Genomic DNA, 24,858 nt, shown 5'->3' with positions numbered 1-24,858 from the left:
TCTCTTAAGGCATTTAATGGAATTTCTTTAGGTGTACCGGAATAGGTATTTCATAAATGGTGAACCCAGGACGTTGTTTCAATGCGTCTAACACAAAAGTACAACCGATGTTAATGAATTAGATGCTCACATGGATGTGTTTTATAAGCAATTCTCCGACTGTAATATGATGACGGTAAATTACATTGGCATACAGTGCTTCAAGTTATGTATTTATTTACACTTGTAGATGTCCCTGACGAAGGGAGGTTTCCTCCCGAAATGCATTGGATCATTGGCAATAAATCATGACATGGAATGAACCCCATGCTTCAGAGTGCTTTTTAGAATGCGGAAATAACATATTGAATAAAATGAATCGAACTAAAGGAAAAAGTATGGTGAAAATGTAAGGAGAAACATTTTAAAGAAAAGAAGAATGAAATAAATTTGATTCATTGGATTTAATCCAGTATCTGGTTGTGCAGCTTTGTGGATCCGAAACTGGGTCCACCGTACTTGTAGATATTGTTGCAGCGCAATGAGACGAGCGCGGGGAAAGTTTTGCACACCAAAAACATCGAAAGTGCTTGAAAAAAATGAAATAATGAAAAATGGAATACATTGGTGTTCATCTCATACTCAGTGAACTCATAACTTTCTGACATTGACAGATGCAAAGGCAACGCAAGATAACACCTCACTATCGATTTTCTCTATTATCGCCTCCATGCGGCTGTGAGAGCCCTTAACCCCCACTTCCCTGTAGAACCCCCTACTCTCCTGACACTGCAGGTGTTGATCACTGCTCCGTCCCGACAGCACCTCATTACAAAATGATATGCTGCTGAACAGAAGGATGGGACGAATAGCGGTGAGAGGGCGATGATGAAATGGAACTCAGAACTAGAACAGCCTCCAGGGATAGAAGAGTGGAGATATTGTTGTGAACAATTAGCTACACTGACAAAAAATTGTAATTTACGAATAATACAGTTTAAATTTCTCCATCAAATGTACTATACCCCTACTCGATTGTATAAATATGGGCTACGGAATATAGCTGTGTTAGATGTGGAGCTGAGTAGACAGACTTCATGCATCTTGCATGGGGATGTCCATGGGTGAGGCAATTCTGGGTGCAAGTCACAGAAACCATATCTGAAATGGTCGGAATGCATGTGATATGTGAACTGACTATTGGTCGACTGGGACTTTCAGGGCACAGAATAAGACACTTCTGTCTGTAAGCCAACTACTTGCAAAACGTAGAGTGGCACTACACTGGGACAGTAAATCCAATCCAACCAAAGTGGCATGGTTGGCTGATATGGCACACTGACAGAAACAACTTGATCTGTATGCGGAGAAATAACCACTCACCTCACGACCAAAGGATTATTGAGGACCGCTGATGGCCTACCTGCAGTCAAATAATGGTAATGGCGGATGATAGTAGGTGCATGGGTTGGAAATGGGACTGATGATACAATATACAAGTTGTCTGATAAATTGGACTGCATTGAATGAGCTTGGGGCCTAAATGTCTTATCCATGATCTTTACTATGCTAACAAGAAGAAGGAGGGAAACGGAAAGAAGTCAATGTAGACATACAATGTAACAGTACAGATATGGTGAGGCTATTGTTGGTATACGTGTTATGTTCATTGTATGTATGTATGTGGGCATTAAGTCAATAAAAAAAAAGAGAGATGCAGTTCGATTCCATTTTGCCCAGGCAAGAGTGCAGTAGGGTACCAGGTTAGCACAACAGGGCAGCAGTCCTTCTGGACAGCAGTCCAGCAGATGGGCATCCTTTAAGCAGGCCTTCTTCTTTGGAGACTCCACAGGTCCAGAAGTGTACTGAAGAGTTGGGTCTATGGATCCAATATTTATACCTGGTGCCCACTTTGAAGCAGAGGAAGCTTCCAGAGGTTTCCAAATATCCCCCCTCCCGCCACCTCGGTGTTAGGCATCCCATTTCTCCTCATCCTGGCCCCAGCTTGTCTGGGGTCACAAATCACCCAGTTCCAACCTTTTGTGAGACTGTTAAACCTATCCACTCTCAGTCAAAAGTTAGAATTTATTAAATGTAATAAGTTAACCCAATTTTAATTCTATGGGAGAGATAGGCCTAACAGTAGTGAAAAACGACTTAAAAGTTTTTCTCTACCAAGGCATGTAAACATAGACGTACATGTCTAATATTATAAATACACCGCACTCTGCCCTATGGGCTGTGCCTACCCTAGTGACTTAAATGTATTAAAAAGAGAGGTTTAGGCCATGGCAAGTGGTTTATCCTGTCAGGCCAAGATGGCAGTGTGAGAAGGTGGTTCTGACCATCTGAGCCACCCGGATGTTTAACTTTTTGAACACCGGGCACCCTGAAGAAAGGCAGAAGCGGCCAGAGGCCTCCATCGCAGGCAGCATGACTCTCCAGGAGCAGCGGGAGAGCCGCTGCTAGAATATTCACAAGCAGGGGGAAATGCACTCCATAATACCTTGCAGGGCATGTTTAGGCCTGCAGGAAAACCAGCTTGTTTTGGCACCTGGTGGCCCCAGGAGGATGGGGTCACAACCATTTGTTGGCAAAGGTGCATGGGGAGCTGCAGGAGCAACACAGACTCCTCCAGCACACATGTAGAAGTCCCCACTCTCAATCTCTGGGGGATTTGAAGGAAATAACCCCTCACAGGATATTCATGTTTTGTTATGCCTACCTAATGCTGGAACTTTTGTTCTTTATCTGGGAGCTTATGCATAGAATTACACTGCAGTGTGAGTGGCTGGACATGAATTGTCTTTATGGAGACATTCCCTAGAGAAGGGAAAGTGCAAATGCATGGGTGGTGCATTTGCGAATGGTGTTCCTTATGGAGACTGGAAATCACATGTGAAATGATAAGTAATTTGGAAATATGTTGCCAGGCATTATTGCCAGGGTGCCCCATTGTAATTATATAATCATGTGATTATAGATGTGATGCCTTTTATGGGCTGTGATTGACTTACATTACACCTCTTATCAGATATGTCATTCTAAGTGATGCCTAGACATGTATTCTTGCTCCTGCATTAGTTGAACAACCAGACTGTCAGCCACTGTGATTTAAATGTGTATACTGTATGGTCAGTATGAGATAGTCATTCAGGGTTATGTATCACTATGGCAGGGGTCCCATTACAAATGATTGTTGAGGTAATGGGGTGGGCCGCCACTGGAGAGGTGCCAGTGGGTAAAGCCCTTGATCCAGGGTTATGGTTGAGAGAGCGCAATTTGAATAAAAAGTATATCTGTACCATATTCACAAGCATATAACGCAAACGTAGAATCTATAACGTGAAGTAACACTTGTAGCGTAAAGTTAGCCGATGTAACCAATGTAATAGGAAATGTATCTGTATCTACTCTATAAAGTATTAGAATTAGAAAGGCCCGTATACATAGTGGGCTAATATAGAAATGTATAGAAATGCTTAAGAACAGTAGAACGTGCAAAACTGAATATACGTGTGTAATTATTAAACGGAGAAAACGGCGAAAATGTAAAGCGAAGAAATGTGCAGAGCATGTATAACACGGTGTAAGCACGAGAATATAAATGTTGTATTCTATGTAGAATGCATTCGCGTATAATCACTGCTTTGCTAAATTCGATTATATATAAATGTGTGTTAAAGGTTATACTGTGTAGAAGGGTTTGTAGGAATGTTAGAAAGGTTTGGTCATGTGTGATTTTAACCTAACTGACCAAGAGTTCGCAGGAGTGTAGTCCGCTGTATGTAATTTAGTGGGCTCACAGGAATCGTGGATAGCCTTGATCTGAACGTGCGAGACAAGAGTCAATGGTCTTGCTAGATTTAAGGTGACAATGCTGGACGAAGTTTATGGCCTAAGTGAGATAAGAGACGCTTGGAATTTGGGTCTTGTTTAGAAACGACCGTTCACAGGACCAAATGAGGTTACGAATACAGTCGTAAAGAATGAAGGTCTGTTGAGGTGATAGACTTTGCTCTGAAAGTGTCAATTGGAATGTCAATGAAGTCACCAGCAAGAAGACGAAGATGGTGCCTACGAAGCAAGGTCAACTTAACGGACGACGCGAAGAGATGAAGCTATGGAAAGAGCCAGAAATGACATCATGTGAATGTGTACGTGGTGGGCGTCAAGGGGCGTTCCACCCATACTGTGATTGTGTATTTAGGGACAGCACCCCGGGGAGAAGTTAGCGCAGATGGCATGAGCAGATGGCCAGAGAGAGAGAGCAGAGCGCGAGAGAGCAGTAGGCCGAGGACCCTTAGAGAGCGGATGGGTAGGCAGAGAGGGTACTGCTTCTCGACATAAGTTACCATTAGAGGCTAAGAGAGTTTGAACTTCTTTGGAAGTCAAACTGCTGACACCTTTTTTAGGTAAGGAACTTGCGAAGTAGGGATGTCACCTAGTATAGAGTAGGGACAGAATTAACTTGTTTATTCTTTTTGTAGATGACGCAACGGAACCACTTTGTGTCTATGCTTTTTAATCTGCTAATTTTGGAATTGACTTTAATTGTATTCTTTTGTAGACTGAGGTTCTTTAGGGAATTTATGTTCCTTCTAGTTCCTGTATACTTGTTGAATCTTATCCTAAGAGGATTGTATATGCAACTTATTCTGATTTTATATTAAACTTTTAAAACTTTATCAGTCGTAAGTGGTTCTTCAGAGTTGCGTCAGTTTATGGGGTTTATTTAACCTATGCGGGGTTTGTCTTTTACTCAATGACAGAAAATAATCGATCCAAAGAGATGAATGAGATAGGTATCTAAGTGATCAGAAAAGGTATCAAAATCTCATTCCCCGCAGTTGGTAGCAGAGAAAGATGGTTTTCTTCTTGAGGAAGACAACCTAGGTCAGGTCTAGATTACCCCAAGGTCCCTAGTCATCGACGACCAGAAGAAGAGTCCCTGCCGAAGAAGGTGCTGACGGTGCGTCGAGAGAAAAGCAGCAGAGTCAGTCGAGAGTGAGTATAAGGGTCATGCGTTGCCAGATTGCAGTGTTTTATGTCGTACTTGTGTTGTAATGTCAAGCGGAGTTGAATGCCTGTAGTGTGATTGAGGGAAGGTTGTGAGCGCGCGCAACCGGATAAAATCTTAAGTTCAAGGAGAGCTTAAGTGGTTCGGGTGTATCGAACACCCAGAGTAATTGTCTACTATTATAAAGGGGGTCATGAGGTACCATTGATCGCCCGAAGGACCGATGATAGGGGGAGTGACAGAGTGAGTGTATGAGTAACGGACGCTGGTCGGACGTTTACTGTGTGTAAGTAACCTATCAGTTAAGGCGAGCGTCTGACCGTGAGAGGAAAGACGTCTCGTCAGTTGAGGTGACAATTACAGTTAGACTGTGGACGTACAGTCAAGAAAAGTGATCGCTTGGACGGAAGTAGTCATTTTTCGGCGTATGAATGAAAACGCATGCAAGACCGTGAGACGAGTTGAGAAAGGAGGGGAACTGCTGCAGAGGGGACGAGTGACGTCAGCGTAGAGCCGCGCTGAGATTGGTCGGTCAGTGTAGAACCGCGCTGGGATAGGCTGGTCAGCGAGAGCCGCGTAGGGATTGGTGGTTTGTCATCAGGAAGTAAACAAGGAAGAGAATTAAGGAAAATCGGCTCCACCAGAAGGCACACCAGCTTATTATATGGCAGTGAATGTAGGCTTACACTCAATACTATGGATCTCTGAGTGGAATAAGCTAACAGAAGGGAATAAGGAACTGACGTTCCCGAGATACGGGACGTTTAAGCTAGAAGTATTGAATCAACTGAAAGCGGTAATGCTCGCAACGAGACCTCTACCGAGGCCAACACAATTCGAAGCCCTTAGTGCATGGTTTAGAGCGGCACACGAAAAGAGCTTGAATAGGCGCCAAGAAAGAGTGAGACGATCGGTAAAGGCAGTGCAGGATGCTAAATGGGATGATGAAGCTAAAAAGTGGAGGGTGCAAAAGATAGAAGCAGACAAACTGTTCACAATGCTAGAGACTACGGGAGAAAAGAAACCCCTAGAGGAAGATGAGGATAGCGAGCCAGATGAGGATCTGATAGAGAGACTATTAACGGATAGACCACCTCCGTACCACAGAGAAGCCGAAAGTCCCGAACTACAGCAAGGGGACGGAGCTAGATGGGGGGAATATAAACCGCTCCCAGTATTAGAGTGGGATCCCAAGAAAGGTGAGGAAGCACCTCAATCTAGTCCCGTACAGAGAGTAGTAGGAAGATTCGTGGTCCAGAAGGTACCAGAAACACAGCATGCAAGGTCGTATCAATTGCCAGATACTCTACAAGTACCTGTTACCATAGGTCCTATAGTGTCCATCTACAACCCAGAGGGAGTCCAGCAGGAGGAACAGGCACGATGGGACAGGGAAAGGGCAGAGATGGAGAGTAGGAATAATACGATCAATTCCCAAAGGCAGTTGCTAGGACCAAGGAGTCGGAGTACCCCATTGGATTCGGCAACGGGTCCCTGGATAGAACAGAGGGAGAGAAGCCAGATGTATCTGAGGGGACCGAAACCGAAATCCTTTAAGGAATTAAGGGAGTACTTGAGAGAATGGGATGCTGCCGAAGAGACTCAGAATAAAAAGTTAGAAACAGAAGCAGAATGGAGAGATCAGGATAACAGAATCCTCTCTCACTGCGGAGCTGGCGAAAGCAGCCCGGAGTGGGAGGGAGGGAGTCAAGGAAGCAAGGGGGATACTTGCCATACCACTAGTGGCAGTAGACAAATGTGCGACGACAGGAGTGCAGGGTGTGGGGGAGTGCCTCGCCTCATCCTTAGTGAGGGAGAACGAAAGACGCAGGAGTACCAAGATAGTTTCAGGTGCACTCACCATGCCCCGGGAGAAAACGTGCGACACTGGAGTCACAAGAATATAGAGAGTCGCGAAAGGTCTCGCCATACATCCAGTGATCACGGACGGGATCGCGGGAACATGGAGGATCGTGAAGGACCTTTCCATTTATTAAGTGACACCAGACAGCAAGGGAGTTGCAGTGATGTAGAACAGAACGGAAGATCCTATCTCGCATCTAGAGAGACCGAGCCGAAAAGACAGAATGTAGTAATGGGGAATAGATCAATGTTCCACCATACCCCAAGGGAGGATGGGAGAGCTTGGGATCTAGAGAGGTGGGAACAAAGAGAAACAAGAAGGACGCCTCATAACTCACCTGCACCGAGACGTAGGGCTCGTAGTGGGGGTGAGAGGGATGTAAGCGAACCACCTAGGACTGAGGTACTGAAAGCTGAGATAAAGGCAAAACGGCTCGATGTAATGAGTTTAAAATCAGACTTGGATGAAATAATAGACGGCACATTGCCAATGGAAAGGATAGAGCTGTATGATCATGATGAAATACTGTTTATGTCTAAGGACGTTACTCGAAAATCGAGGTCAGTTCATGAAAAATTATCTGAGTTGGCGGACAGGTATATGATAGACATGTCACGAACTAAAGCGTTACAGGGTAACCATAGGCTAACTTGCACGGATCAAGATCTGGATGATCGCAGGACGATTGGGCTGAAAGTACACATAAAGGAACTGATCCTGAGTATCAGAGTATGGAGGGATTTGGATAAATGGGAGGAAAGATGGTCTAAGAGGGGATCCGTCAGAAGGAGTACACTTGCGAGGTCCCAAGATGGAGAGCTAATGCGCATGGAAGCTTTTCCTTTGCGAGAAATCGCGAACGGAAGCTACGTGCATGTACCCTGGAGTAGGGGAGATTTAGCGGCATTTACCAATTCCTTTCCAAAGCTCAGAGAGAACCCCGTTGAGTGGTATAAGCAGGTAGAGAGGTTTGTGAAGATCTCTAAGGTGCTGTGGATCGATTTGAACACCCTGTTCGATATCGTAGTACCCGGAGATTTGTGGACGGCATGCAAACTTAGTATTGAATGGCCCGCTTGTGAACCCCCGAGGGATGCCCAGACAAACGGTCCATCAGAGAGAGTAATGGAAAAGTACGAGAGGGTAATTGCATGGTTAAAAGAGAAAGTACCGGTGCAAGACATAGACTGGGTTAAGATAGATCGAACTACTCAGGAACCTAAAGAGACCGTTCACGAGTTCTATGAGAGATTGCTGAAAGCATTCAAACAGTACAGTGGGTTGGACGTAATGGATCCCAAAGACATAGGACAGTTTGTGTTGAAGTTTGTCCTAGGATTAAGGCCAGACATAAGCTTAATGATTCAACAGCATTTGATTTGTTGGCAGAACAAACCTTTAGATGAGATTCTGAGGTATGCAAGGTACTGCAGCGATGAAATAGACTCAAAAGCAAAGAAACTGAAGGAGAAGCTGATGTTGGTGCAGATGCAATCAGCTGGAAAGGGTGGACAGCGGCAACAGGGAACAGGAACACCAGTAAAGAAACAGAATAATCAAAGCAGAGATCAGGTGGAAAAACCGAGACCGAGGGTAGATATCGCAACACTGAAAAAGACAACGAGGTGCCATCAGTGTAACGAGGTAGGACATTGGAGACGCGAGTGTCCCTATAATGTCGAGACGGGGGAATTAGAACAGGAGGAGGATGAGGTTCAAACCAGCATGGTAAAGGGAACAGCAGTCCCGAAGGGAAAGTTTATCAAAGGGGGGACTCAGACTCCTCGAGCACCGTTCCCTCAACCGCCTCGCATGACAAATGGAGGAAAAACCTATAGACAACTGCCACTGTTCGTAGGAGGAGAAGAATGCTACTACGTTGATCCTCTTACGGGGCAACGAGTGAATAGAGAAGAAGACTGTACTCTAGGAGCAGCCCTGGAGGTAGACCAGAGAGGACCATACGTAGAAGCTGAGGTGGCTGGATGTCCTACGACCTTCTTGGTAGACACGGGGGCCACTCGATCCACTTTGAGATCGGCGGTAGTCCCAGGTTTGCCAATGTCGGGAGAAACGATTCAGGTGGTAGGAGTCGCAAACAGGAGAATGACGAATCCTCTAACTGAACCAGTGTCAGTGAAGATAGGGAATTACAGTGATGAACATCAGTTTGTGATCTGTGATTCTAGCCCTGTGTGTCTGTTAGGAAGAGATCTGTTGTGTAAACTAAATTGCACCATATATTGCACGCCTGAAGGAGTAGAAGTGCAGACTAACGATGATGATGCTGATTTTAAGGTTGTAAACTCGCAGGAATGCGTGGAACTATATCCTACCCTAACGGTGGAGGAGCTTCCACAGGACTTGAAGGAGACAGTGTCAGCTGAGGTGTGGGATTTTACTGGAGAAGAAATAGGACTGATTAAAGGGGTAGAACCGGTAAAGATCCTGGTAAAACCCAATGCTGAGTATCCAAGAACACCACAATATAAGTTGACACCGGAGACAATTGCAGGAATAAAGCCTGTGATCGAATCCATGATTAAACAGGGGATACTGAAGGAGATCGTGGGAAGTCCATGTAACTCCCCGATTATGGGTTTGCAGAAGCCTAGTGGAAAATACAGAATAGTGCAGGACCTTCGGAAGATTAATAATATCGTTGTTTCATGTTGTCCAGTGGTACCGAATCCATCAGTGATATTGTTTCAGATACCGTTCCAAGCTGAATGGTTCACAGTGATAGACTTGTGCCAGGCTTTCTTTTCGATTCCTTTAGATGAGGAGAGCCAGTATTTGTTCGCTTTTAAGCTGGAAAATCGCGTTTTAACATGGTGTCGTATTCCCCAGGGGTATACAGAAAGCCCATCGATTTTTAACCAGCTGCTGAAGAAGAATCTTGAAAGTCTAGTACTGCCCAAGAACTCGGTTCTAGTCCAGTACATAGACGACCTCCTAGTGGCGTCAGAAACTGAGGAAGCTTGCAAGGTAGACACCATTACCTTACTAAATCACTTGGCCGAGAACGGACACAAGGTGTCTCCAAGTAAATTGCAGTATTGTCTCACCGAAGTGCAATACTTGGGCCATAGGATTGAAAAGGGAAAACGGAAGGTGTCTCCAGACAGAATAGAGGCGATCATGAAAATGAACGCGCCTAAAACACAAAGAGAAGTCAGGATGTTTCTAGGCATGGTCGGTTATTGTCGGCAGTGGATAGCCAACTTTTCACTGAAGGCAAAACCTTTACTACAACTGACGCACAAGGGAGTGAGTGATCCGGTACCATGGGACAAAGATTGTTTGATGGCATTTTTGCAGCTGAGGGAGGACTTGTGTCTTGCCCCGGATTTGGGAATGCCTGATTACGAAAAACCATTCTTGCTTTACTGCTGCGAAAGAGAAGGTTGCGCTTTAGCAGTTTTGGCCCAGATACACGGCAATGCGCGTAGGCCAGTTGCTTACTTTTCGGCTACATTAGATCCAGTAGCCGCAGCGTTGCCCGGATGTCTCAAATCCGTAGCTGCAACGGGTGTCAGCATTGAAAGATGTGAAAGTGTGGTTATGGGACATCAGTTAGTGGTGTACGTACCGCATTCTGTGGAATTGTTAATGACCAGGACTAAGACTCAGCATCTGACGAATAGCAGGCTCACACGCTACGAGCAAGTCATATTGGCTGCCGAGAATGTGACCCTAAAAAGATGTTCCGTCTTGAATCCTGCTACTTTGATGCCACTTCCAAATGATATTGATGATGAAATTTGTACAGATCATGACTGCCTTGATGTGACTGAACTATGCACCAAACCGAGACCAGATATCGTAGATGAGCCATTGACTGACCCCGATGAAATATTCTTTGTTGATGGTTCATGCGTAAGAGACGATATCGGTCAGCTGAGAGCAGCTTATGCAGTTTGTACTATTACCAGAGTTGTGGAAGCCGCTTGCCTGGAAGGAGTACATTCCGCTCAGGTAGCTGAAATCATTGCTTTGACCCGTGCCTGTTTAGCAGGTAACAAAATTCGAGTCACCATATACACCGATAGCCAGTATGGTTTCGGGGTAGTTCACGATTACGGGCAGTTATGGTCTCAAAGAGGTTACATGACCTCCTCGGGTTCTCCCATTAGGAATGGAGAATTCGTGAGATTATTGTTAGAGGCATTACAAGGTCCGACAGCCATAGTGGTTGTCAAATGCGCCGCGCACACGAAGAGTACCGACTTTGTGTTGCAAGGCAACCGTTATGCCGATGAAGTAGCACGTTACTGTGCAGAACAGGGTTATTCTCACACCAATGTAGAAGTGGGGGGAATACAGGAAAGAACTGAATTAACTATGTTGTTAGACACTGTAGATACGTGGGACGAGTTAAAGTGTGTTCAGGAAAATGCTCCAGATGATGAGAAAAAGGGCTGGGAAACAGCTGGATGTACTAAAAGTGAAATGAGTTTTTGGATTTCTGCAGATGGGAGAGCAGTTTTACCAAACGAACTTGTTAGTCCAATGGCAAGGAAATTGCATGGATCAGCACACATAGGTAGAGATGCTATGGTGAGAGTATTCAGACAAACGTGGTTTAATCCGAAGTTTAGAGTAGCGGCAGAAGCAGTATGTCAGCGTTGTGCGATCTGTCAGGAACTAAACGTAGGAAAGAGAACACCAGTCACGTTGAGTCACATAGGGAGGTCTGGGGGGCCTTTCAATAGAATGCAGCTAGATTTTATTGAAATGCCCAAGTGCAATCGACTCAGATATGTCTTAGTGATTGTCTGTATATTTTCTAGATGGGTTGAAGCTTACCCGACACGTAGGTGCGATACACTTACAGTAGCAAAATTGTTGCTTAGAGAGTTGATACCGAGGTTCGGGGTGCCATCCTCTTTGGAATCGGACAGAGGAACTCATTTCAACAGCGAAATAGTGAAGATGCTATGTTCAGCCTTGAGTATTGACCAGAAGCTCCACTGTAGTTATCGACCAGAAGCTTCGGGGATAGTAGAGCAAATCAACAGTACGATTAAATCCAGACTTGACAAAGTTTGTTCATCGACATCTCTGAGTTGGCCTGATGCACTTCCATTGGTTCTTATGAGCATACGTAGCACACCAGATAGAAGAACAGGTCTCTCTCCACACGAGGTGCTAATGGGAAGAGCTATTAGATTGCCATCGGTTCCGACTGCAGCGTTGTTGAACATCACAGACGATTTGATCTTGGACTACTGCAAGGGACTATCTGATGCCATTCATTCTGTGTCCCTCCAGGTCCAGGCTGCAGAGGTTCCATCAGCACAAGACTTGTGCCATGACCTGTGTCCGGGGGACTGGGTCCTGGTGAAGAAGCATGTCAGGAAGAACTGCCTAGACGTGCGCTGGCGAGGACCGTTCCAGGTCATACTAGTTACGAACACTGCAGTAAAGTGTGGAGGCTTGCCCAACTGGATACACGCCTCACACACCCGAAGAGTGCCAACACCTCTGGAAGAAACAGCTCCTCTCTCGGATGAGAATCCAGCAGAAAGCGGAGACGCCACAGAGGGGGAAAGCCAAGCTGTAGAGGTGATCGAAGAGGCTGAGCCTGTGTCGGAGCAGGCCGACGACGGTCAGGACACCAGTGAGACCGAAGTCGTCTCAGAAGAAGAGAGTACCTGGGAGTTCGAATCAGATACCGAACAAGCTGTGAGTGATCAAGAAACAAGTCCAAGGACAAGGAGCAGGAGGACAAGGAGTGACGAAGCTAGTTGGCCAGAGAGAAGGAGAAGGCCAAGCTTAAAAGCAAATTAAGAGAGAACCCTTGTCCCGATCTCTGACGAGTCGGATTAAGAAGAAGAAACTACAGATTCAGGATCTGAGAGTCCGAGAAGATCAAGAAGGGTACGTGTGCCCTGCAGAAGGTACGCCACCCCAGAGTGGACTTATCTAGCAGATGTCTTGGGGACAGAAATCTGGGAGAGTGAAAGAAGTGAAAGTGATCAATCTCGATCCATTTGTGGCAGTGGAGATATGGATGTTGACGCCTGGATTTGAGACTGAGGGGCTACTGACTTTCACACTTCCTATACCCCCTTACCTGAGTCGGATCAAAGATCTAGTACTGAATAGATTAGAGTTTCCGACTTTTGGTCATCAAATACCAGAACAAGAAGAAAAAGTCATTCGTTTAGAATTATTGGAACATGTTATTAGAGCTGCAGGTACAAGAATCATTGTAGATGCATAAAGACTTTGTGTTTAAGCTATAAAGAAGAAGATAACCTAGCGCCGAGTGGAAAGAAGAATAAAATTAGGGATTACATTTAGAGGACGGAGAAGGGTTAGGGTTGTCTATCATTGAAGATAAAAAGACATTGTTGTGAAAGGAGACTTTTTGTTGATTAAGAGCACTTTACAGACTGAGAAAGCAAACAAAGCAAGACAAAGACTTGAAAAGAAACTTTCCTTTGAAAAGGAAGGAGCTACGCTGTTTTGATAACATGGAGAATGGCAACCCAAACCGAAAAGCCAAATGCATAATAGGTACACTAATAGCGGTAGTAATTTTTCTTATTATTACAGTAGTTACCACATCATACATGGTAGGACATGCAAGTGACAAGGAGACAACAGATGTAAAGCCTGTAACGACTTTGAAACCTGCTCTTGTTGGGAAGAAGGAGGAGAGCAATGTCATCTGTGAAAAGACGTTACTGGCAAATGAAGCTCGTAGGTTACACGTAGACGAGTCACAGGGGAATTTTAGGTCAAATGCATATGCCAAGTTATTGTATGAGTATATTGATGCCATGGAGGCCAAAGAATGTTATGCATGCATGCAATTGCCGGCTTCCGTAGATGAAGGCATCAGATATCATCATCTCCAACTGACTTATGGGATAACATGTAGTTTATTGCTCAGTATATTTTATGGTAGAGAAGGGTTTGAGTACTACTTTTCAAATTATGATTCGGTACTGCCCGAAGTCCCGAATTAATAACACATGAATAAGTGGGACTATTACAAAAAGGAAGATAGATTAACAAAGTTCTTTCTTCCTTGGGATACATTAGATACTTCATATGCACGCAGAAATAATCTGACTTGCAAAGTGTCAGAGGTAGAGAAAAAGTTCATAGGACAAGTAGATGACAGATACAGAAGGCAGAAGATTCTAAAAATGTCAGGACAATGGAAAACAGATTGGACCGAAGAAGAAAAAGCGCACAAGAAGAAGGGTAGCAATGGTCCAATAGCTTTGGATAGAACGCAGAAAGGAAAGTTATGTTTAACTCGAAGCAAGACGTATCATGAGAGTGTATTTGTAGGTGAAGTAAATTGCGAACATGCTTTTAGATTAGAGTACTATACGAAAGATTTTATGAAAGGGATGCAAGCGATTCCTAATGTATATTTTGTATGTGCAAGAAATGCCTATGTAAAACTGCCTGACAATTGGTATGGTTCGTGTTACTTGGCAATTGTCTTCCCCAAAATATATCATGCAAAGGATTTAGCGATCATAGAAGGAAAGGCTTCGACGAGAACGAAAAGGGAAATAGGAGATGCTGAAGTAGTTGGAGACATATTTGGAGCAATGTTTCCTATGTTAGGTTTAATACTTAACGATGTTAAGATCAGGAGGCTAGCTACAGTTGTAGATAGATTATCTGCAAGTACTGCAAGATCATTGATGCTAGTAGAAGGAGAGATGCAGTCGATTAGGGCAATGGTTCTTCAGAACCGTCTTGCTTTAGATGTACTGCTAGCAAAAGAGGGCGGAGTCTGCAAGGCTTTGAAGGTCCAAGAATGTTGTACTTACATTCCAGATAATTCAAAACCACTTGAGAAAGTCATACAAAACATTACAGAGATACATAAAGAAATCGAAGATTTAACAAAAACAAATGTTTGGGAAAAAGTAGGTCATGGAGTAGGAAAGTTGGAAGTTGGTTTGCCAATCTTGGTAAAAGCGTTGTGTGGTACATATTAAAACCTGTTTTAATAATATTGATTTGCATAATCACATTGTTAGGGTTAGTGAAATTGTATAAATGGTATAGGTCGAATCGGTTACAAAGATCCATGAGAGAGCAAGAAAGGAGATTAGCTGCTTTGCAAGACCAACAGTACAAAAGTTTGAGAGCTCTTGAAACGATAAAAAGAGGGAATCTTGAAACTAGTTCTGTGTAAGGTGTTATTCAAATTGCATTTAGTGATGACCCCTAGAGGTCATCAAAGGGGGGAACTGAGAGAGCGCAATTTGAATAAAAAGTATATCTGTACCATATTCACAAGCATATAACGCAAACGTAGAATCTATAACGTGAAGTAACACTTGTAGCGTAAAGTTAGCCGATGTAACCAATGTAATAGGAAATGTATCTGTATCTACTCTATAAAGTATTAGAATTAGAAAGGCCCGTATACATAGTGGGCTAGTATAGAAATGTATAGAAATGCTTAAGAACAGTAGAACGTGCAAAACTGAATATACGTGTGTAATTATTAAACGGAGAAAACGGCGAAAATGTAAAGCGAAGAAATGTGCAGAGCATGTATAACACGGTGTAAGCACGAGAATATAAATGTTGTATTCTATGTAGAATGCATTCGCGTATAATCACTGCTTTGCTAAATTCGATTATATATAAATGTGTGTTAAAGGTTATACTGTGTAGAAGGGTTTGTAGGAATGTTAGAAAGGTTTGGTCATGTGTGATTTTAACCTAACTGACCAAGAGTTCGCAGGAGTGTAGTCCGCTGTATGTAATTTAGTGGGCTCACAGGAATCGTGGATAGCCTTGATCTGAACGTGCGAGACAAGAGTCAATGGTCTTGCTAGATTTAAGGTGACAATGCTGGACGAAGTTTATGGCCTAAGTGAGATAAGAGACGCTTGGAATTTGGGTCTTGTTTAGAAACGACCGTTCACAGGACCAAATGAGGTTACGAATACAGTCGTAAAGAATGAAGGTCTGTTGAGGTGATAGACTTTGCTCTGAAAGTGTCAATTGGAATGTCAATGAAGTCACCAGCAAGAAGACGAAGATGGTGCCTACGAAGCAAGGTCAACTTAACGGACGACGCGAAAGGATGAAGCTATGGAAAGAGCCAGAAATGACATCATGTGAATGTGTACGTGGTGGGCGTCAAGGGGCGTTCCACCCATACTGTGATTGTGTATTTAGGGACAGCACCCCGGGGAGAAGTTAGCGCAGATGGCATGAGCAGATGGCCAGAGAGAGAGAGCAGAGCGCGAGAGAGCAGTAGGCCGAGGACCCTTAGAGAGCGGATGGGTAGGCAGAGAGGGTACTGCTTCTCGACATAAGTTACCATTAGAGGCTAAGAGAGTTTGAACTTCTTTGGAAGTCAAACTGCTGACACCTTTTTTAGGTAAGGAACTTGCGAGGTAGGGATGTCACCTAGTATAGAGTAGGGACAGAATTAACTTGTTTATTCTTTTTGTAGATGACGCAACGGAACCACTTTGTGTCTATGCTTTTTAATCTGCTGATTTTGGAATTGACTTTAATTGTATTCTTTTGTAGACTGAGGTTCTTTAGGGAATTTATGTTCCTTCTAGTTCCTGTATACTTGTTGAATCTTATCCTAAGAGGATTGTATATGCAACTTATTCTGATTTTATATTAAACTTTTAAAACTTTATCAGTCGTAAGTGGTTCTTCAGAGTTGCGTCAGTTTATGGGGTTTATTTAACCTATGCGGGGTTTGTCTTTTACTCAATGACAGAAAATAATCGATCCAAAGAGATGAATGAGATAGGTATCTAAGTGATCAGAAAAGGTATCAAAATCTCATTCCCCGCATGGTCAACCCACTGCTTTTGGGGGCAAGATGATGTTCATCCATGTGAATGGTGGCATCAGACTCCCCCTCCCCCCCTTGCGGGAGGGGTGGGAATGTGTACTCAATGTCAAGAATTATTTCCAACAGCTTATGTATATCTTTTTTATTGATGCATAGTATTGAGTAGTGTGTGTATAATAAATGTACTCTTCCTTTTTATAAAGAAAAGTAGAGACACAACAATTGAGTGTTATTGAGTGTTATTTCTGCGTACCTGTCAGTGGTGATTACTAGCGCATGCCACCTCCCTTGAGTAAGCCTTAGACTGCTCTTCAACGCTACCCTCTGAGTGTCAAGCGATTCAGTGCGGTGTTTGGTTCCCAGTGAAGGACAAATCTATACCCATTATTTGTGCAGGCCTCACAACTAATGTCTTGTTTTCCAACAGGCAGTTTACAACTGCACCCACAGGTTTCATTGGCAAGCTGGGGACATGTTTAAAGGGGCTACTTATGTAGGTAGCACAATCAGTGCTGAAGACCCACCTGCACCATTTAATTTACATGCCCTGGGCACAGATAGTACCCCTTTCCTTGGAACCTACAAGTAAATTGAGTATGCTGATTTGGTATAAGCCAATTAGTCCATGTTTTAAGGAGAGAATGCGCACACATTTTACACTGGCTACAAGTGAGAAAGTGTGAAGAGTCATAAACACCTCCTAAAGTGGGTTTAGAAAACAAAAGGAGGAAGTTAAAAAGTCTGGGGAAGACCCTGCAGAAAGTCCCAAGTTGAACAGATTATTTCTCGAATTTTATGGCCATGGAGAGTGCGGTTAGGAAATCTTCTTCTTCTGTGAATCATGTAGATCCGGATGATCAGGTGTGCACGAGCCTGTATGATAATGTTTACTTATGTTGGTAAGGACTGCGAACGAGACATCTTTAGCCCTCTTCGGCCCATGTCATGTTTGCCTTCCACATGTCGTTGCAGCCAATTGACTGTGTCTTCTAGGGGGTTCAAGGATCTCAGCGGTCAGTGCTACAGAAGGTGCTCGGTTCGGCCCATGCAGAAGAATGTCCAAAACTGATCATCAGCAATTCAATTGAATATAAAACACTCAAAACAGCCACGGTACAGAAAATGATGTTAATTCACAAATACTATCATATATTCAATCAAAATATTTCAACAAGAACCTACAATACCTGTATCAAATAGGCAACGTTCTCTCCTTTCTGTAACCAGAGATCACTCTAAAGCCCATTAGTGATGCATTGTTTCTATAACCGTCAGGATTATTGCCTTGTCGATGCTGTTTCAAATTCCCACTTCCCCGCACAGATTCAGGGTTATCTCGGTGTTACCAGGAATTAAAGGATTCAATGCCATGCTGAGATATCCATCTGCACTTGGCAAATTCTTCCTGTCAGAATGAACTTTCTTTGTGCTACGGATTAAGCAGCAGCACCAATGAGCCACGAGGGGTGTTTATTCACGATGCTTCTGCTCCACGGTGTAAATGTCCATACATGCTCCAGTTGACAAGAGTACCAGAACTACTAGAACTAGTTAACACTAATGAAGAAATAATTACAATTGATGCATGAACCCTGTCGGAACTAATGAACACTGATGCATGGACACTATTGGAACCTATTAACTGTGATGTGCGAACACTACCAGAACCAGGTAACAATGATGCAGAACAATTTAAAACTGGCGCAAGAACGATATCAGAACTAGTTAACACTGATGCATCGACACTACCAGAACCAGGTAACAATGATGCAAAACAATTTAAAACTGGCGCAAGAACGATATCAGAACTAGTTAACACTAATGAAGAAATCATTAAAATTGATGCATGAACCCTATCGGAACTAATGAACACTGACGCATGGACACTATTAGAACCCATTAACTGTGATGTGCGAACACTACCAGAACCAGGTATCAATGATGCAGAACAATTAAAACTGGCGCAAGAACGATATCAGAACTAGTTAACACTAATGAAGAAATAATTAAAATTGATGCATGAACCCTATCGGAACTAATGAACACTGACGCATGGACACTATTAGAACCTAATAACTGTGATGTGCGAACACTACCAGAACCAGGTATCAATGATGCAGAACAATTTAAAACTGGCGCAAGAACGATATCAGAACTAGTTAACACTAATGAAGAAATAATTAAAATTGATGCATGAACCCTATCGGAACTAATGAACACTGACGCATGGACACTATTAGAACCTATTAACTGTGATGTGCGAACACTACCAGAACCAGGTAACAATGATGCAGAACAATTTAAAACTGGCGCAAGAACGATATCAGAACTAGTTAACACTGATGCATGGACACTACCAGAACCAGGTAACAATGATGCAGAACAAGTTAAAACTGGCGCATGAACGATATCAGAACTAGTTAACACTGATGCATGGACACTACCAGAACCAGGTAACAATGATGCAGAACAAGTTAAAACTGGCGCATGAACGATATCAGAACTAGTTAACACTGATGCATGGACACTACTAGACCCAGGTAACAATGATGCAGAACAAGTTAAAACTCGTGCAAGAACGATATCAGAACTAGTTAACACTGATGCATGGACACAACCACAACTAGGTAACAATGATGCAGAATGAGTTAAAACTGGCGCAAGAACGATATCAGAACTAGTTAACACTGATACATGGACACTACCAGACCAGGTAACAATGATGCAGAACAAGTTAAAACTGGCTCAAGAACAATATCAGAACTAGTTAACACTGATGCATGGACACTACCAGAACCAGGTAACAATGATGCAGAACAAGTTAAAACTCGTGCAAGAACGATATCAGAACTAGTTAACACTGATGCATGGACACAACCACAACTAGGTAACAATGATGCAGAATGAGTTAAAACTGGCGCAAGAACGATATCAGAACTAGTTAACACTGATACATGGACACTACCAGAACCAGGTAACAATGATGCAGAACAAGTTAAAACTGGCGCAAGAACGATATCAGAACTAGTTAACACTGATGCATGGACACTACCAGAACCAGGTAACAATGATGCAGAACAATTTAAAACTGGCGCAAGAACGATATCAGAACTAGTTAACACTGATGCATGGACACTACCAGAACCAGGTAACAATGATGCAAAACAATTTAAAACTGGCGCAAGAACGATATCAGAACTAGTTAACACTAATGAAGAAATCATTAAAATTGATGCATGAACCCTATCGGAACTAATGAACACTGACGCATGGACACTATTGGAACCTATTAACTGTGATGTGCGAACACTACCAGAACCAGGTAACAATGATGCAGAACAATTTAAAACTGGCGCATGAACGATATCAGAACTAGTTAACACTGATGCATGGACACTACCAGAACCAGGTAACAATGATGCAGAACAATTTAAAACTGGCGCAAGAACGATATCAGAACTAGTTAACACTGATGCATGGACACTACCAGAACCAGGTAACAATGATGCAAAACAATTTAAAACTGGCGCAAGAACGATATCAGAACTAGTTAACACTAATGAAGAAATCATAAAAATTGATGCATGAACCCTATCGGAACTAATGAACACTGACGCATGGACACTATTAGAACCCATTAACTGTGATGTGCGAACACTACCAGAACCAGGTATCAATGATGCAGAACAATTAAAACTGGCGCAAGAACGATATCAGAACTAGTTAACACTAATGAAGAAATAATTAAAATTGATGCATGAACCCTATCGGAACTAATGAACACTGACGCATGGACACTATTAGAACCTAATAACTGTGATGTGCGAACACTACCAGAACCAGGTATCAATGATGCAGAACAATTTAAAACTGGCGCAAGAACGATATCAGAACTAGTTAACACTAATGAAGAAATAATTAAAATTGATGCATGAACCCTATCGGAACTAATGAACACTGACGCATGGACACTATTAGAACCTATTAACTGTGATGTGCGAACACTACCAGAACCAGGTAACAATGATGCAGAACAATTTAAAACTGGCGCAAGAACGATATCAGAACTAGTTAACACTGATGCATGGACACTACCAGAACCAGGTAACAATGATGCAGAACAAGTTAAAACTGGCGCATGAACGATATCAGAACTAGTTAACACTGATGCATGGACACTACCAGAACCAGGTAACAATGATGCAGAACAAGTTAAAACTGGCGCATGAACGATATCAGAACTAGTTAACACTGATGCATGGACACTACCAGACCCAGGTAACAATGATGCAGAACAAGTTAAAACTCGTGCAAGAACGATATCAGAACTAGTTAACACTGATGCATGGACACAACCACAACTAGGTAACAATGATGCAGAATGAGTTAAAACTGGCGCAAGAACGATATCAGAACTAGTTAACACTGATACATGGACACTACCAGAACCAGGTAACAATGATGCAGAACAAGTTAAAACTGGCTCAAGAACAATATCAGAACTAGTTAACACTGATGCATGGACACTACCAGAACCAGGTAACAATGATGCAGAACAAGTTAAAACTCGTGCAAGAACGATATCAGAACTAGTTAACACTGATGCATGGACACAACCACAACTAGGTAACAATGATGCAGAATGAGTTAAAACTGGCGCAAGAACGATATCAGAACTAGTTAACACTGATACATGGACACTACCAGAACCAGGTAACAATGATGCAGAACAAGTTAAAACTGGCGCAAGAACGATATCAGAACTAGTTAACACTGATGCATGGACACTACCAGAACCAGGTAACAATGATGCAGAACAAGTTAAAACTCGTGCAAGAACGATATCAGAACTAGTTAACACTGATGCATGGACACAACCACAACTAGGTAACAATGATGCAGAATGAGTTAAAACTGGCGCAAGAACGATATCAGAACTAGTTAATACTGATGCATGGACACTACCAGAACCAGGTAACAATGATGCAGAACAAGTTAAAACGGGCGCAAGAACGATATCAGAACTAGTTAACACTGATGCATGGACACTACCAGAACCAGGTAACAATGATGCAGAACAAGTTAAAACTGGCACAAGAACAATATCAGAACTAGTTAATACTGATGCATGGACACTACCAGAACCAGGTAACAATGATGCAGTACAAGTTAAAACTGCGCAAGAATGATATCAGAACTAGTTAACACTGATGCATGGTCACAACCAGAACGAGGTAACATTAATGCTAAAACGCCACTAGCTAACACTGATGCAGGACAAGTTACAATTGATGCACGAGCACTACCTGAACTAGTTAACATTGTTGCGTGGACATTACTAGAATTAGTTAACAGTGATGCATGAACGCTACGAAAACAAATAAACAATTTTGCATGAAGAATGTCAGAAGTAGTTACTATTGTTAAATGAACACTACCAGAACTACTTAACATGACTGCATGAACTCTACCAGAAGGAGTGAAAATTGATGCACGAACACAAACAGTTAACATTGATGCACGAACACTAACAGTTAAAATTGATGCACAAACACTAACAGTTAGCATTTCTGCATGAACAATAACAGTTAACATTGATGCACAAACGCTAACAGTTAGCATTGATGCACGAACACTAACAGATTGCACTGATGCACAAACACTAGCAGTTAGCATTGATGCACAAACTCTCACAGTGCTATTTAAAATTGGTGCATGTACCATGCCAGAACTAGTTAACATTGATGCACGAACACTAGCAGTTAGCATTGATGCACGCATACTACCAAGTCTAGTTACAATTGGTGCATGAACAAGACCGGAAATAGCTAACATTGATGCATGAACACTAACAGTTAGCATTGATGCATGAGCACTACCAAGACTAGTTACAACTGGTGCATGAACACTACCAGAACTAATTAACAATGTTGCCTGAATGCTAAAACAAGTAAACATTGTTAGGGAAGAATGTCAGAAGTAGCTAACATTGTTGCATGAACACTATGAGATGTAGTTACCATGATTGCATGAACTCTACCAGAAGGAGTGAACACTGATGCACGAACACTAACAGTTAACATTGATGCACAAACACTAAAAGTTAGCATTGATGCATGAACGCTGACAATTAGCAGTGTTGCACGAACACTAACAGATTGCACTGATGCACGAACACTAACATTTAACCTTGATGTAAAACTCTCCCAGTGCTATTTAAAATTGGCGCGTGACCTGTGCCAGAGATAGTTAACATTGATGCACGAACACTAGCAGTTAGCATTGATGCACAAACCATCCCAGTTCTATTTAAAATTGGTGCATGAACCATGCCAGAGCTAGTTAACATTGATGCACAAACACTAACAGATAGCATTGATGCACGAACACTAACAGTTAACATTGTTGCATGAACACTACGAGAAGTAGTTACCATGATTGCATCAACACTAACAGTTAGCACTGATGCATGAACACTAACAGTTAACATTTAGATATTTAAAATGGTACACAGTCAAAATATCGAGTTATAAATTTCGAACTACTAAAATATTGTGTTTAAAATTTCGAAGGTGTAGAATATCAATGTCATGAATATCGTTGGACAGAATATCGACCCTAAGGTAAGTAATATCGAAATTCTTAATATCGATGTAAGTATTATTGAAGTTAGTAATATCGATAGCATATATATCGATGTAACTAATTTCTATGACACTAATATCGATATTTGTATTATTTTTTTGTATTATCATGTATGTGTTATATGTTTTATTTAAGTATTTGAAATAATTTATATTATATGTGTATTAATTGTATATATTAATAAATGCATTTATAAGAAAATTATATGTTTTAGTACCGGAGCGGGATGTGGGTTTATAGGGGAATAGGGTGGGAAGTAATTTAATTGTAATTAATGACATATATGTTTATGTATACTTTATTTTGTAATTCATTATTAATTGGCAATACAATATTTTAATTGATAAATCAATTATATAATTGGTAATTAATGTTATTTTAATTAAATGTTATGTTTTAGTACAGGAGCGGGTTGTGGGTTTATAGGGGAATAGGGTGGGAAGTAATTTAATTGTAATTAATAAAATATTTATTTATGTATAATTTATTTAGTAATTAATTATTAATCGGCAATTAATTATTTTAATTGATAAATTAATTATATAATTGGTAATTAATGTTAATTTTAATTAAATGTTATGTTTTAGTACCGGAGCGGGTTGTGGGTTTATAGGGGAATAGGGTGGGAAGTCATTTAATTGTAATTAATAAAATATTTTTGTATGTATAAATTATTTTGTAATTAATTATTAATTTGCAAATATTTTTTTAATTGATGAATTAATTATTTAATTGGTAATCAATGTTAATTTTAATTAAATGATATGTTTTAGTACCTGAGCGTGTTGTGAGTTTTTAGGGGTATTTGGTGGAAAGTAATTTTATAGTAAATATTTAATTATTTATACATTTTTAGTAATGGATAATTAATGTATTAAATAAATATTAATTGGTAATTTATTATTTTAAAAGATAATTCTATTTCAAATTGTTAATTAATATTTTTATTTTGTAAATCTTTTTTAATACTTAGAACAATTAATTAATTAATTGTTAAACATATTTTTTAAAAATATTAATTTGTATAATGTATTTTAATTTTTAATATTGATTTAAATTAAAATAATATTTTATTGTATGATAAATAATGTATTTTTGAATATTTATTATTTGGTGAGTAATATTTAATAAATATTATTTATTGGTGTTTGTTGTTAAATTATTGTCAATTAATTATTCAAATGTGATTCGTTTTATTTATTATTAATTGTTTTTTTATTGTTGTTGATGTATTTGAAAAATTATTTATACATTATGTCAAATAAAAACATTATTTAGAAGTATGTTAAAATGAAAATCTATGTTATTAAACGCTTTCCCTACTGTTGTACCCTTTGGAGTTGGAATAGTAATTTTTCCCCCTACGCTATCCAAAGCTTTCCCTACTTTTGCACCCTTTGGAGTTGGAATAGTAATTTTTCCTCCTGCGCTATCCAAAGCTTTCCCTACTGTTGCACTCTCTGGAGTGGGAATAGTAATTTTACCCCCTACACTATCCAACGCATTCCCTACTGTTGCACTCATTGGAGTGGGAAT

This window comes from Lissotriton vulgaris, chromosome 3_1 (assembly GCF_964263255.1).
Source record: "Lissotriton vulgaris chromosome 3_1, aLisVul1.2, whole genome shotgun sequence".
NCBI lineage: Eukaryota > Metazoa > Chordata > Amphibia > Caudata > Salamandridae > Lissotriton > Lissotriton vulgaris.
Note: the sequence above shows the minus strand (reverse complement) of the source record.